We start from the raw sequence: 14,679 nt of genomic DNA on the forward strand, positions 1-14,679 counted from the left end.
CCACAAGTTGGGCTTGGGGGCGTTTGCGCTGATACCTGGGGCTGACTGCCTGTACTCCCCGCATTTGCTGGTTATGAATAATCCCTTTATACCTCCCACGACTGAAATACTGATGAAGCATGCACTCACCTGTTGTCAGATACAAAATATGGGGGCATGTTCAGAGACGGTCATTTGCGCACAGTGGCAGACTTGACAGGTGATCAGGACGTAATCACACTAGACCTTTTTCTCGTGCACAGAACGCGAATGGCACTGGTCACTGCACTACGCACGGAGACAGAGGAACCTCCCGAGCTCCCCCCACTCACAACAATGAATGCTACACCTGTTGGTGCACACTTAGTCCCCAGAATATGCCATCAGACGCAGGCACTCCAATCAATGATGGATGGTGGTGCTTGTGGCCTGGGAGGGAGACCTAGCGCAGCCCATGACAGACAAGATGTGGGCCTATTTTTATGAGCAGACACTCTTAGTGTCAATTATTTATAAACATAAGCTTCTGCACTTTAAGTACCTGCATGGAATCAATGTCACCCCCGTGTTGCTCGCAAAGATGGATCGTACGAGGCCGGATAGCTGCCAGAGATGTGCGATGGCTTTTGCTGACTGTATTCACTTGGCATGGAACTGCCCTGCTGTTCTGGCATTTTGGGAGATAGTGTTTGGACATCTAGAACAAATGGTCGAGACTGAGCTTCATACAGCAAAAAGAATCCGTAGATAACGGGTCAAAAGAACCTGGCCAAGAAAAACGGGGGATTCACCAATTGGGTGAAAAACGTTTCTACTAGCAGAAAAGAAGAATTTATTTTCTTGAGTCCCCTCACTCACCCAGGGTTGCCCCTAGGTGACATGCTTCATCATTGGGGCCCTCCCAAACATCTACTGCTTGGGGTGTGCTGCAACTTGCGGAGTTACGTAGTTGTGCGATGGCTTTTGCTGACTGTATTCACTTGGCATGGAACTGCCCTGCTGTTCTGGCATTTTGGGAGATGGTATTTGGGCATCTAGAACAAATGGTCGAGACTGAGCTTCATACAGCAAAAACAATCCGTAGATGACGGATCAAAAGAACCTGGCCAAGAAAAACGGGGGATTCACCAATTGGGTGAAAAACGTTTCTACTAGCAGAAAAGAAGAATTTATTTTCTTGAGTCCCCTCACTCACCCAGGGTTGCCCCTAGGTAACATGCTTCATCATTGGGGCCATCCCAAACATCTACTGCTTGGGGCGTGCTGCAACTTGCGGAGTTACGTAGGAGCACTTTGTGAATATATGTGTAGTGCAGTGTAGGGGGAGTGGTTTAAGTGATGTTTAAAATTCACCTAACTAGTGAGCTAATGTTTTATTCCTGCTCCTAGTTAGTAAGGATAAAAAAGGGGGTTAATAAAAGGGAAAAATAACTGTTATGTAATTACAATCCCTAGTATTGTGTCAACATGTTTCAAGGTATCCCCTAAACCTCTTCTTCAGGACAACAAAAGGACCAGCCCTTTGTGCACCACTCCGTGCAGGACCTATAATAAAGTGAAATATAAATTATGAATGCACACCTATTGTGTGTGCATTGGAAAAATACATATGGTTGATTCTGAACACGTAGTATTTATTTAGGGGCAAAAATACGCCTCATGGTCTGTCTGGGTGGAGGGGCCTGCAGAAACATGTGCTCAGCAACCCTCCGTCATTACGACCTACTCTTTCCCAAGGCAGACCGCATCTTGAGATGTGTGATGGCTTTTTCTGACTTTATTCACTTGGCATGGAACTTGTTCTGGCATTTTGGGAGACGGTGTTTGGGCATCTAGAACAAATGGTCAAGACTGAGCTTCCCCACACACCCTTGCTGGCCTTACTGGGTTATGTACTCCCTTTGAGTCCGGGGGTTATGCGCTTCACTGCAATTGCATTGTTCCTAGCTAAGCGACAAGTTTCCCAAAATTGGGGAGGAGCCGCACTGCCACTGGTGGGACCCTGGCTGAGGGATTTGATGTAGTGCAAAACTACTAGTGATGTATATGCATCTTTGCTGTGTCTCGCTTTCTGCCCCAAAAACATCTGGCAACCACTCTGTTCTTATTTGTTACTACAACCTGAACTCACTGACTGAAATGTATTTGAGGATGACATGAATGTTGGATTAGCTGACTAGTCTTGTGGATCAGGTTTGCCAAAATATCTTGGTTACATGAGCCTATGTTGTTGTTTCATTGTTGATGATTATGGAGCTATTGCTGCTAAGCATGACTTTTCTTTGTATCCGTCAACAATTGCTTCACATGCTCCGCATTGTCTGTGCAGTGATTTTTTTGTATGATCTTTTGAAGATTTGCAATAAAAACAAATAAAAAAAAAGCTATCTATAAGATTTCAGTGCACCACTTCTAGGACGCTACTGCGTCAATATCTTACGCCTGCCTCACAGCAGGCGTAAGACTGACGCAGGCCCTTTCCCATGGGGCTTGCTTTCAGACACACCCCAGCAATGCACCACTTTTCCGCCTAGAGCTACGTCAGAAATACTGGCATATCTGTAACTTCTTGCGACATGGAACACTGTACATTAAATATGGTGCATCCATCCTGTCGCAAGGAGGGTGCAGTGAAAACTGTTGCATTGCTGTTTCCATGCAGCAATGCAACAGTTTTCATAAATGAGGACCTGAATGTATAATTGCTAAAACTGAGGCATCCTTCAGCCATGGTCTACAGTACTTTTTTACCAAGCTCAGTTGGACAGAGCTAGTTTGATATAAATGGTTCATTCTCAACAGTTCAAAAAATTATTACATTTGCGAGCTAGCAAAAGGCAGTCGAAAAGAACACCTTCTGTGTTGTTTTCATTCACACTGAAGTCAAAGAAACCAATTGAAGGTCAGCGGGCCAGGAAACAAAGGCCAACCAACTGTTAGAATTCCGCTTGATCTGATTTTGCTCACTGTTGATGTGAGGATTTAGTGAATATTGTATATTTATTTATTGAATTTTTTTAATTAATAAGTGAGCATGCAAAAAAGCACTATGCCTGCACCTGTTTTCTGCAGACCAGAATGAAAACGAATTTTAGTAAAATGCTTAATCCGTTAAGTTGTTTGCTGCTTTAGAAACAGTCATTTTGCATGTAATTGGCCTTCATGGGAAAGAGATAAAAAAAAGAGTCAGAATACAGTAATGCAAAGATGGCAGGTGCTTACCAGTAGAGCAACAAGAATGCCTTACAGGCACTGTGTGGAAAGCCCACCTTTTTGGCAATGTGCATTTTCCTGTAATCGTCTTGCCTCGTAACATTTAGTTCAATTACAAATTGTTCTCAATGACAAAAGGAGAGGTACACGGGCTCTTACTAGGATCTCTCTATATCATCTGCTGAAGTCAGATCATGTGCTTTTTTATAGAAGAGGAGTTTGCTTGAATACCAGCCATGACCAGCTATGACGGCTTCGAGGACATTGGCCATGCGTGTTCATTTACCTCTGACTTTCTTGTAGAAGTTCATGTCTATGTCTGACTAATTTAATTTGATTGTACACAGGTATCAAAAGCTCACTAATGGTTTTTAGGTCGAGCCTAGCGTCACGCGCATGCGCTCCTTGCTGTGCAAGACTGCTGTAGTAGAGTATAAGAGAGAAGCCGCACCCACTCTCTGCCCCTATTTTTCATTGGCTTGTGTCATTGTCTTTCATCAATGCTGCCTTTGGATTTGGTAAAAAGCTTGCTAGTCCCTCCTTAGTACGGCCTTATCTACATTTGTAACCTTCCATGGTTACTGGCCCCTTTACTTCGGTTATTACATAGGACCTGTTCTTTAGTCTGTAAGCACTATTTACTTTATTGAGTTTCTCTTACTGCAGGCTGGACATGCGCTGCTTCAGCTGAAAATGCTTGTGTTTTTTGAAGCAGCACGGCCGCCCTGTAACACGGGTGCCTGCTTTCAATCACTGTAACCCCCAAGTAAACTGAATTTAGAAATGATTAGCGAATTCAGTCATGTGAATTCGAGGTAGCACATAATCGTGTTCTAATGGACTGAAGATGACAACATCACTTCTGTGTTACATGTCATCTGTACTCAAGCCAAGTGATGGGTTGTTTTCAAAAGCCTGTTTTATTAACAACAACAACACCACCACCACCAATACTACCACCATCAATACCACCACCTCCATCCCTACAACCAATACCACCACCACCAACACCACCACCAATACTATCACCACCAAGATCACCACCACCAATACCACCACCACTACCACCAACACCAATACCACCACCACCAAGATCAATACCACCACCAACTCCAATACCAATAAAATACCAATAACAATACCACCAACAATACTACCACCAATACTAATACCACCACCACCAATACCACCGTCAATACACCCACTAAAACCACCACCAATACAACCACCACCAATACCACCACTACCAATACCACCACCACCAATACCACCACCAATACAAACAATACCACTAAGACCAATACCACCACCAACACCAATGCCAATACCAATACCACCCCCACCAATACCAATATCACCACCACCAATACCAATGCCACCACCACCAATACTACCACCACCAATACAAATGCCACTAATTCCACTACCACCAATGCCACCACCACCAATACCACCACCAATACCACCAATACCACCACCGCCAATACCACCAATAACACCCATACCACCCCCACCAATACCACAACCAATACCACCACCACCACCAATATCACCACCATTAATACCATCACCAACACCAATACCACCACCACCACCAATACCACCACAACCACCACCAATCCCACCACTAATACCAATACCATCACTGCCAATCCCACCAATCCCACCACCACCAATACCACCACAACCAATACCACCACCACCAATACCACCACCAATACCAATACCACCACCACCAATACCAATACCACCACCGCCAATACCAATACCACCACCAATACCACCACTAAGACCACTAATACCACCACCACCAATACCACCACCACCAATATCACCAATACCACCACCACCACAGACAACACCACCAGCACCATCTATACCACCACCACCAATACCACAACCATCAATACCACCACCAATACCACCACCACCACCACCAATATCACCACCACCAATACCATCACCACCACCAATACCAATACCACCACCACCAATAACTCCACCACCAATACCACCACCATTACCACCATCAATTCCAGCAATACCACCACCACCAATACCACCAATACCACCAACACCACCACCACCAATACCATCACCATTACCACCACCAATTCCACCAATACCACCACCAATATTCCCAATACCATAAAAAAACACCACCACCAATACCACCACCAATTGAGCATGGGAGAGAAGCCACGTTCACTCTTCACCCAAACCAACAATACCAATACCACCAATACCACCATCACCAATACCACCAACAATGCCACCAATACCATCACAAAGAACAATACCACTACCACCACCACCAATCCCACCACCACCAATATCACCACAACCAATACCACCGCCATTACCAATACCACCACCACCAATACCACCAACACCACCAATACCAATACACCACCAATACCAATACCACCACCACCAATACCACCACCACCAATACCACTACCACCAATACCACCACCACTAATACCAATACCACCTCCACCAATACCAAGACCACCAATACCACCACCACCACTAATACCACCTCCACCAATACTGCCACCACCAATACCAATGCCACCACCACCAATACCACCCCACCACAAATACCACCACCAACACCACCATCTATACCTTCACCAATACCAATACACCACCAATACCAATACCACCACCACCAATACCACTACCACCAATACCACCACCAATACCACCACCACTAATACCAATACCACCACCACCAATACCAAGACCACCAATACCACCACCAATACCACCACCACCACTAATACCACCTGCACCAATACTACCACCACCAATACCAATGCCACCACCACCTATACCACCCCACCACAAATACCACCACCAACACCACCATCTATACCTTCACCAATACCACCACCAACAATACCACTAGCACCAATACCACCACCACCAATACCAATACCACCAATACCACCAACAAAAACACCACCAATATCACCACCACCAATACCACCACCAACACCACCATCTATACCACCACCAATACCACAACCACCAATACCACCACCAATATCACCACCACCATTACCACCACCAATACCACCACCAATACCATCAATACCACCACCACCACTACCAATACCACCACCACCAATACCACCACCACCAATACCACCACCACCAATATCAACACCACCACAAATACCACCACCAACACCACCATCTATACCACCACCACCAGTACCACAACCATCAATACCACCACCAATACAACCACCACCACCAATATCACCACTACCAATACCATCACCACCACCAATACCAATACCACCACCACCAATACCACCACCACAAATACCAGCACCACCAATACCAATACCAGCACAACCAATACCTCCACCAGCAATACCACCACCACCAATTCCACCAATATCAATACCACCAATACCACCACCACTACCAATACTAATACCACCACCAATTCCAGCAATACCACCACCACCATCAATACCATCACCAATACCACCAACAATGCCACCAATACCACCACCAATACCATCACCAACACCAATACCACCAACACCACCACCAATACCACCACCACCAATACCAATACCACCACTGCCAATCCCACCAACAATATCACCATGACCAATCCCACCACCACGACCAATCCCACCACCACCAATACCACCACCACCACCAATACCAATACCACCATCACCAATACCACCACCACCACCAATACCACCACCAATACCAATACCAATACCGCCAATACCACCACCATCTATACCACCACCAATACCACCACTACCAATAACACCACCACCATTACCACCATGAATACCACCACCAATACCACCACCAATACTACCATCACCAATACCACCACCACCACTAATACCACCACCAATACCAATACCACCACCACCAATACCACCACCACCACTGCTTCCAATACCACCACCACCACCAATACCACCACCACCAATACCACCTCCACCAGTACCACCACCAATACCAATACCATCACCAATAATACATTCCCATCACCACCACCAACACCACGCCCAATATCACCACCACCACAAACACCACCACCAACACCACTACCACCATCTATACCACCACCACCAATACCAATACCACCACCAGCAATACCACCACCACCACCAATACCAATACCACAACCACCAATACCTCCACTAGCAATACCACCACCACCAATATCACCAACACCACCACCACCAATACATCACCATTACCACTACCAATTCCACCAATACAACCAATACCAATACCACCAACACCGCCACCATCAATACCATCACCAATAACACCAACAATGCCACCAATACCACCACCAATACCATCACCAACACCAATACCACACACATCACCACCAATACCACCACAACCAATACCAATACCACCACCACCAATACCATCAATACCACCACCACCAATATCACCACAACCAATACCACCACCACAACCAATACCACCACCACCAATACCACCACCAATACCACCACCGATACCAATACCACCACCACCAATACCACCACCACCACCAATACCACCACCAATACCAATGCCACCACCACCAATACCACTACCACCAATACCACCACTAATACCAATACCACCACCACCACCAATACCAATACCACCACCACCAATACCAAGACCACCAATACCACCACCACCACTAATACCACCACCACCACCAATACTACCACCACCAATACCACCACCACCAATACCACCACAAATACCACCACCACCACCATCTATACCTTCACCAATACCACTACCACCAATACCACTACCACCAATACCACCACCACCAACACCACCAATACCACCATCAATACACCCACCACCAACAATAATACCACCACTACCAATACCACCACTGCCAACACCAATAACACCACCACCAATACCACCATCACCAATACCACCAATACCACCACCAACACCACCATCTATACCACCACCCATACCACAACCACCAATACCACCACCTATACCACCACCACCAATATCACCACCACCATCACCACCACCAATACCACCACCACCACTAATACCACCGCCAATACCAATACCAGCACCAGCAATATCACCAATAGCACCACCACCACTACCAATACCACCACCACCAATACCACCACTACTACCAATACCACCACCACCAATGCCACCACCACCAATACCACCTCCACCAATACCACCACCGCCACCACTACCACCAATACCAATACCATTACCAATAATACATCTCCACCACCAATACCACCACCACCACCAATACCACCATCACCAATGCCACCACCTTCACCCCAATACCAATACCACCACCATTAATACCACCACTACCAATACCAGCACCACCACAAATACAAATACCACCTCCAATACCATTACCACCAATACCCCCACCAATACCACCACAACCAATACCACCACCAATACCTTCACGACCAATACCACCACCAATACCAATACCACCACCTCAATACCAATACCACCACCAATACCAATACCACCACCACCAATACCACCAGCTCAGCGCCTCTCTCTCACTAGTATTTGCAGGGGTACTGTACGAGTCCGGAGCTGCAGCTGAGACTATCCCTCCCTCCCTCCATGTCTGCCATAAAGCACAGCCCGCCCTGCACCACGAGGTCAAACCAAGGCCCTACTACAGCTGGAGTGTTTTTTATTAAGCCAAAGATACAAATGACATTATGCAATGCCACACTGCACACTCAAATCACGGATACGGCAGGAAATAGCCCCCCACTCTTCCTCCTGAGCTGCGACAGTGTAATCACACAGCGAAAGGTGTTGGAGCACTTTATTAGTGTTTATAGCTCAGATCATATCTAACCCTCACTTCACACTTTATGTCTGTGTAATTTACAACACTTACACATCTTCTTCACGGCACTAGTTATCACTACTTTGAAGACATTGCAGGCCGGTCTCTTCCTCTGATATTTACAATCTAACAAACGGTCAAGAAGGCCCTTAATTGTAATGCAATAGGTCTCTCTTTTGCGAGAGTTTAAGCTATTAGTATTGTAAAACCTCAACCTCAAACTCATGTGAATGCGTAACCTATTGCATTGCAAATGGTTGTTAGTTATTTATTTTGGTAGTTTTATTTTGCATGAACTTGGCACTAAGGTATCAAAGCACTTTACAGAAGCACTAGATTACATTACACAATTTTCAATTTAAAAAAAAAGAATTTTTTAGGCACTATTATGTGATTTGCCCGGAATCACAGCATGTTGAAGTCGCCAGGACTGGTACCTCGTTCCCCCGTTCCGAGGTCAGGCGGTTAGGTCACATCTCCTCCACTCATTTTAGTACTCAATTGTTAAAAATTGTAATAGCATATTTACTAATGTAATAAATGCACAAGAGCAGCTAGCCAATAAATAGAATTTTAATTGTTTAAAACAAAATAAATACTTTCCAGAAAATGTCGACTTCGGTACTTGGTGTTCCCAATGATCGCAAAGTGAAAAACACAATAATCCTGACTTTTGGTGTTTGTATGTACAAAGGACATGACTGAGGTTTGGATAGAAAGCCTGGGTAAACAATAGTGGAAACACGTTACAGTATCTTAGGTATTATAAGTGATCCTAGGGGCATAGCTACAAGCCCCTATTGCCACCACAATGTCACTTTCAGTGACATTGTGATGGCAATATGAGCCTCGTCTTATTTACAAGGCAGCGTTAAGCCACTTAACGTGGCTTAATGCTGCCTTGTAAATAAGGCACCCTTTCAGGCTGTGTTTAGCGTGAAAGGGGAGGGCAATGGCTGTTGCGGTGGGCGTTCTACCGCAACACCCATTGATTTTGACGCAGCCCCCTATTTACAAGAGCAATGTAAATAGGAGTGAGTGCCAAAATTAAGACGAGGGGAAACCTGGTCTTAAACAGGCGAAACAAGGAGAAATGCTTTATTTCTCCTAATTTTTCTGTTTCCATGTGTGCTGCCTTGTGCAGCACAGTTAGAAACAGCAAATCGCCTAGGATTGTTTATGTGCAGTTAGGCCCCCCTTCCTGCACATTAACAATAATTTAAAAAATATGCTGTTTTGCAACTTCTATGTGTGCTGCATTAAGCAATACACATGGAAGTTACAAAATGGCATTTACAAATTGTTTATGTGCAGGGTCCTTCCTGCACATTAACAATCTTCCCCCAACGCAGACACACTTGCACTATAATGCAAGGATGCCTGCATTGGCGCTAGGCAGCTGAACTCAGCGCCAGCGCTAGGAGAAATGCAGGGGTGCACCGCATTCTTGTGAATACGGTGCATCCATGCGTTTTCAGCAATGTTTGTTTAACCCCACACTTCTCCATTCTGCTGTAAATATGCCCCCTAGTCTACTTAGGTGTCAATTACGATTTTTTTTACTCTGTTAAATTAATCGTTAAGCTCCTCCCAAAACTCGTTTGAAAGTTTCTGACCGATGATAGAAGTGATCTTTATAAGAGATCAAGTCACTAGTACTTTATTGGATGGGTAACAGTTTATTTACAGCAGTTTGCCATAAAATCTATCACTCAGAGGATTTTCAAAAATCATTCCCAAAGCCTAAGAAGTTAGGGCCTATTTATTAAAAAATCACGCAGCAAGCCACTTCGCTGTGCTGTGTGATTGGGAGAGGGCGGGAAAGCATCATACTTAACATTATGCAGTGAATTCCTGTCATTTTGCAGCTGTGGCTCACAATGTGATGCCTAGCGCCAACGAAGGGACACTTGCACCATAATGGTATTGTTTTTGTGCAGGAAGGGACACCTTTCTGCACAAAAACAATCCCCTGATGCATGTTTCTCTTTCTATGTGTGCTGCGAAAATCCTGGGATGGATGCATGGGAACACCCACGATCCACCCATAGAACAGAGTAATGCAATGCAGTGATGTGCACTGTGTTGCGTTACTCTGGATTTTGTCAAGCAATGCAAGGTGGCCTTGCATGACTTGATAAATCGTAATTAGGTTTTGCATCTCCCTTGCGCCCCCTTGCGTGGCACAAGGGAGACACAAAACCTTCATAAAAATGCCCCTTAGTATGAAAAATAATGTTTTTTACCCAAGGAAAATGACCTGCTATTGCATTTGCTGATTATTAATTTAATAAACACCCCCCTTAGATTTGTCATGAATTCAGTATGTTGATGAACAATTAAAGGTACATTTACCACTATCATGAATGTATTAACTGAATGCATTCATTGGGATCATATAATATATGTGTGTTGCATCACCTCAAATTTGATGTTATTAGTGGATGGTAACTTCACAAGCACAGTTGGATACGCTCTTTGAATCGTCAGCTCTGTGGGCTTCATTTATGAGGAATTGACGTAGGGTAGGTCCACAAGTCTTCTTGCTGCTCTGCTCTACACCAATGTGAAAGGGCAGGAATGACCCATATCTATGAAATACGGTGCCTTCCTGTCCTTTCCCCCTACGATGCAGACACAATGGGTTGCCTAGCGCAAACATAGGCACCCTTGCATCATGGTGCAATGGTGTCTGCGTTGCATGCAGGATTTGCATAGAGGATGTTTTTTCTGCAGGAAAGGTGCAGAAAGGGAGGGACACCTTCCTGGACAAAAACAATTAAAAAACAAGAGACGTTTTCCTTTTTTTAAGTGTGCTGCAGAATGCAGCACACATGGAAAGAGGAAAAAACAATGAGAAATGGAAACATTTCTCTTCATTACTCCTACTCTGGGTAAGAGTAAGGATTTGGTGCTTCCCCAGGTGTACTTGATTTTGTAAATCCGAGGAAGAGTCGAAATGCATGGATGTTGCATGGGAACACCCACTCCAACGTCTATGGAATGCCTCCCTAACACAGAGTAAGACAACGCAGCGACTTGCACTGCTTTGTCTTACTCCATATGTATGAGGCCATTTAAAGCCACGAACGTGGCTTTGAGTGGCTTCATAGATATGGTTGAGAGGTTTGAGCCACAAGATCGTCAGAAAAAGTGATGCTCGAGCGGTGCAGGCCGCTCATAAATAAATCCCTGTGGGGCATAGTTACAATATTTTCCATAGGGCAGCATCGCAAGCCTTTTAGCTGTGCTGCCCTACCTAAAAGATACTGTGCATTCCTGGCCTTTCTGCTAGCGCCGTTGCACAAACTGCAGCCGAGCACCAGCAGAGGCACCCTTGCACCATGGTGCAAGAGTGTCTGTGTTGTTGGCATGATTATTTTTGTGCAGGAAGGGACACCTTCCTGCACAAAAGCAATCAAATGGGAATTTTTTTTCGTTCTATTTGTGCTGCAGAACTCTAGAACGCAGCACACGTGGAAAGAGGAAAAATGAGGAGAAATGTAAACATTTCTCCTCATTATACGTGATTTGGGAAGGCATTCGTTTTGGCATTGCCCCAGATTTACACTAAATCTGGGGCAGTGTCAAAAACCATGGGTGTTGCATGGGAACACCCATTGAACAGCCCTTTCATGCAGAGTGAGGCATTACCTTACTTCATATTTGCAAGGCCATGAAAAGCCTTGCATGGCCTTGTAAATATGGGCCGTCACACTGCGCCTCCAGAGAATCACAAAAGTGATGTTACGGTGGTGAAAAAAGAGCTGCTGGGGCATTGTAAATATACCCCTGTATTTTTAAGAATGATGCACAAAGCATGGAGACTGCCATACCACTGAGAAGTGAGATTGGGGCCTTCAGAAGCTCCTTCTGCAATACAATTAGTCTCTCATTTGTGAAAGTTAGAGCTCTTGGCATTGAAAATGGCAATATTTTTTTACTTGTGCTTTTTACTTGCAGTAGATTGATCATATTTGCATAGTGCTATTGTCATTCTTATGACCTTGCGGTGCTGAAGAACCAGAAAATGGAAATGGGTTATGAGGGAAGGGAGAAAAGAGTAATATGCTGCCTGAAAGGTTTTTTAACAATATCCTGGAAAAAGCAAACACTCATGGGGAATGCAAGATTAAGGAAAGCATGTGAAATATAGGCTGGAACAACATGGTTACCTTAATGCTTCTACACTTATTATTCAGAACTCAATGAGTGTTTTTGTCTGAAAAGTTAAAGACACGACTGCAGGGCCTGGAAGACACCCGTTTCAATCTCCATTGCTAATATCCTTACAAAACATAAGCAGTATGGTTTAAAAAGACCACATCCCTGAACACAGAGTCGCTGTACACATTTTATAAACTAAAATAATGAAAATAACTGATAAGGATCACATTAAACATGTTCTACTCTGCGCATCAACCAGGTATTGTAGTACTTCCAGGAATGGTGCACTTCTCCACCCGGGGAAAACAATGCTGTTCAAAGAAAGATGAGAAAACAAAAGCAGCGCTTCAATGGCAAACTCTGTAAATTGTGAGGCAGATACAGTTGAGGCAGATAAATCCATTTGATTGGTTGGATTTATTGTGAGTGGACCAAAGATGTGCATTGTGGGCAAACCTATACAAAGAAATAGAACATTCTTGCTTGTCCAAAACATGAGGCATCCATGAAGCAGGTGCCGTGCTGATACATGAGCCGAGGGAAAGCAACAAAAAAAACAAGTGCACATGAAGCAACTAAAGGGAGTCAATGGCTGAGTAAGGGATACACACTGGCACCAAAGAAACACACATTGACTCTGGGATTAGGAAAGCAAGTTTCAACGTTGGCTCGATATCCTATAATTTTGTGCAAAATACCTTAATAAACGAGTTGTGAGCAGCGACGGGTGTTGAAGATGAATAAATGGCTCCACATAAGCATGGTGTAGTTGTAAAGCACAAAACAACAAGCAGGAGGAAGGAGGAGGTAGCTGCAGCTCGAGTAGAGGAAGCGTTCGCATATGTGAAGAGCACTGCAGCTGTTCAGAACAAGATGGAGAGAGTGCACAAACACTATGGAAAAATCCTTCAGAGAAAGGATACCATAATAGGCCAATACTCCAGGAGAAGAGTAAGACATGAGAAGATGGGACATATACCCACAAGAAATTATAAAGAAAGCTTTTCAGATCAACACGAAGTTTAACCAATTGGCAGTGGGGGCATGGCCAAAGCCCCCTAGAAGTGAATACAGCCTGCCTCTCAGAGCAGCACATGCGCTTTGCTAGGCTCGACCTAAAAATAAATGAATTCCAGGGTAAGAGAAGCACATGGCATCTGGCGCCATCTACTGCCTTAGCTAGGTAAACAACCTCTATTAATACTCTATTACTTACCGGTAATCTTCATTACTCCGGATCCTGTTGTCCTCATCCAATCCATTAAATGTGGAGATAACCATCTCTCTGACAGAATAAAGAACAGAGGAATGCTGGGACTCTTACCCCAAACCGTGCCACTGGGAGTGCATAACCAGTACTCATCCAGCATTTCGCTTGAACTACCAAGCCACCAGGAAGGCCGGCCGGCTGGGAGGAAAGGAGGGTTGTAATGAATGGGACGAGG

This window comes from Triturus cristatus, chromosome 2_1, assembly GCF_964204655.1.
Source record: "Triturus cristatus chromosome 2_1, aTriCri1.1, whole genome shotgun sequence".
NCBI lineage: Eukaryota > Metazoa > Chordata > Amphibia > Caudata > Salamandridae > Triturus > Triturus cristatus.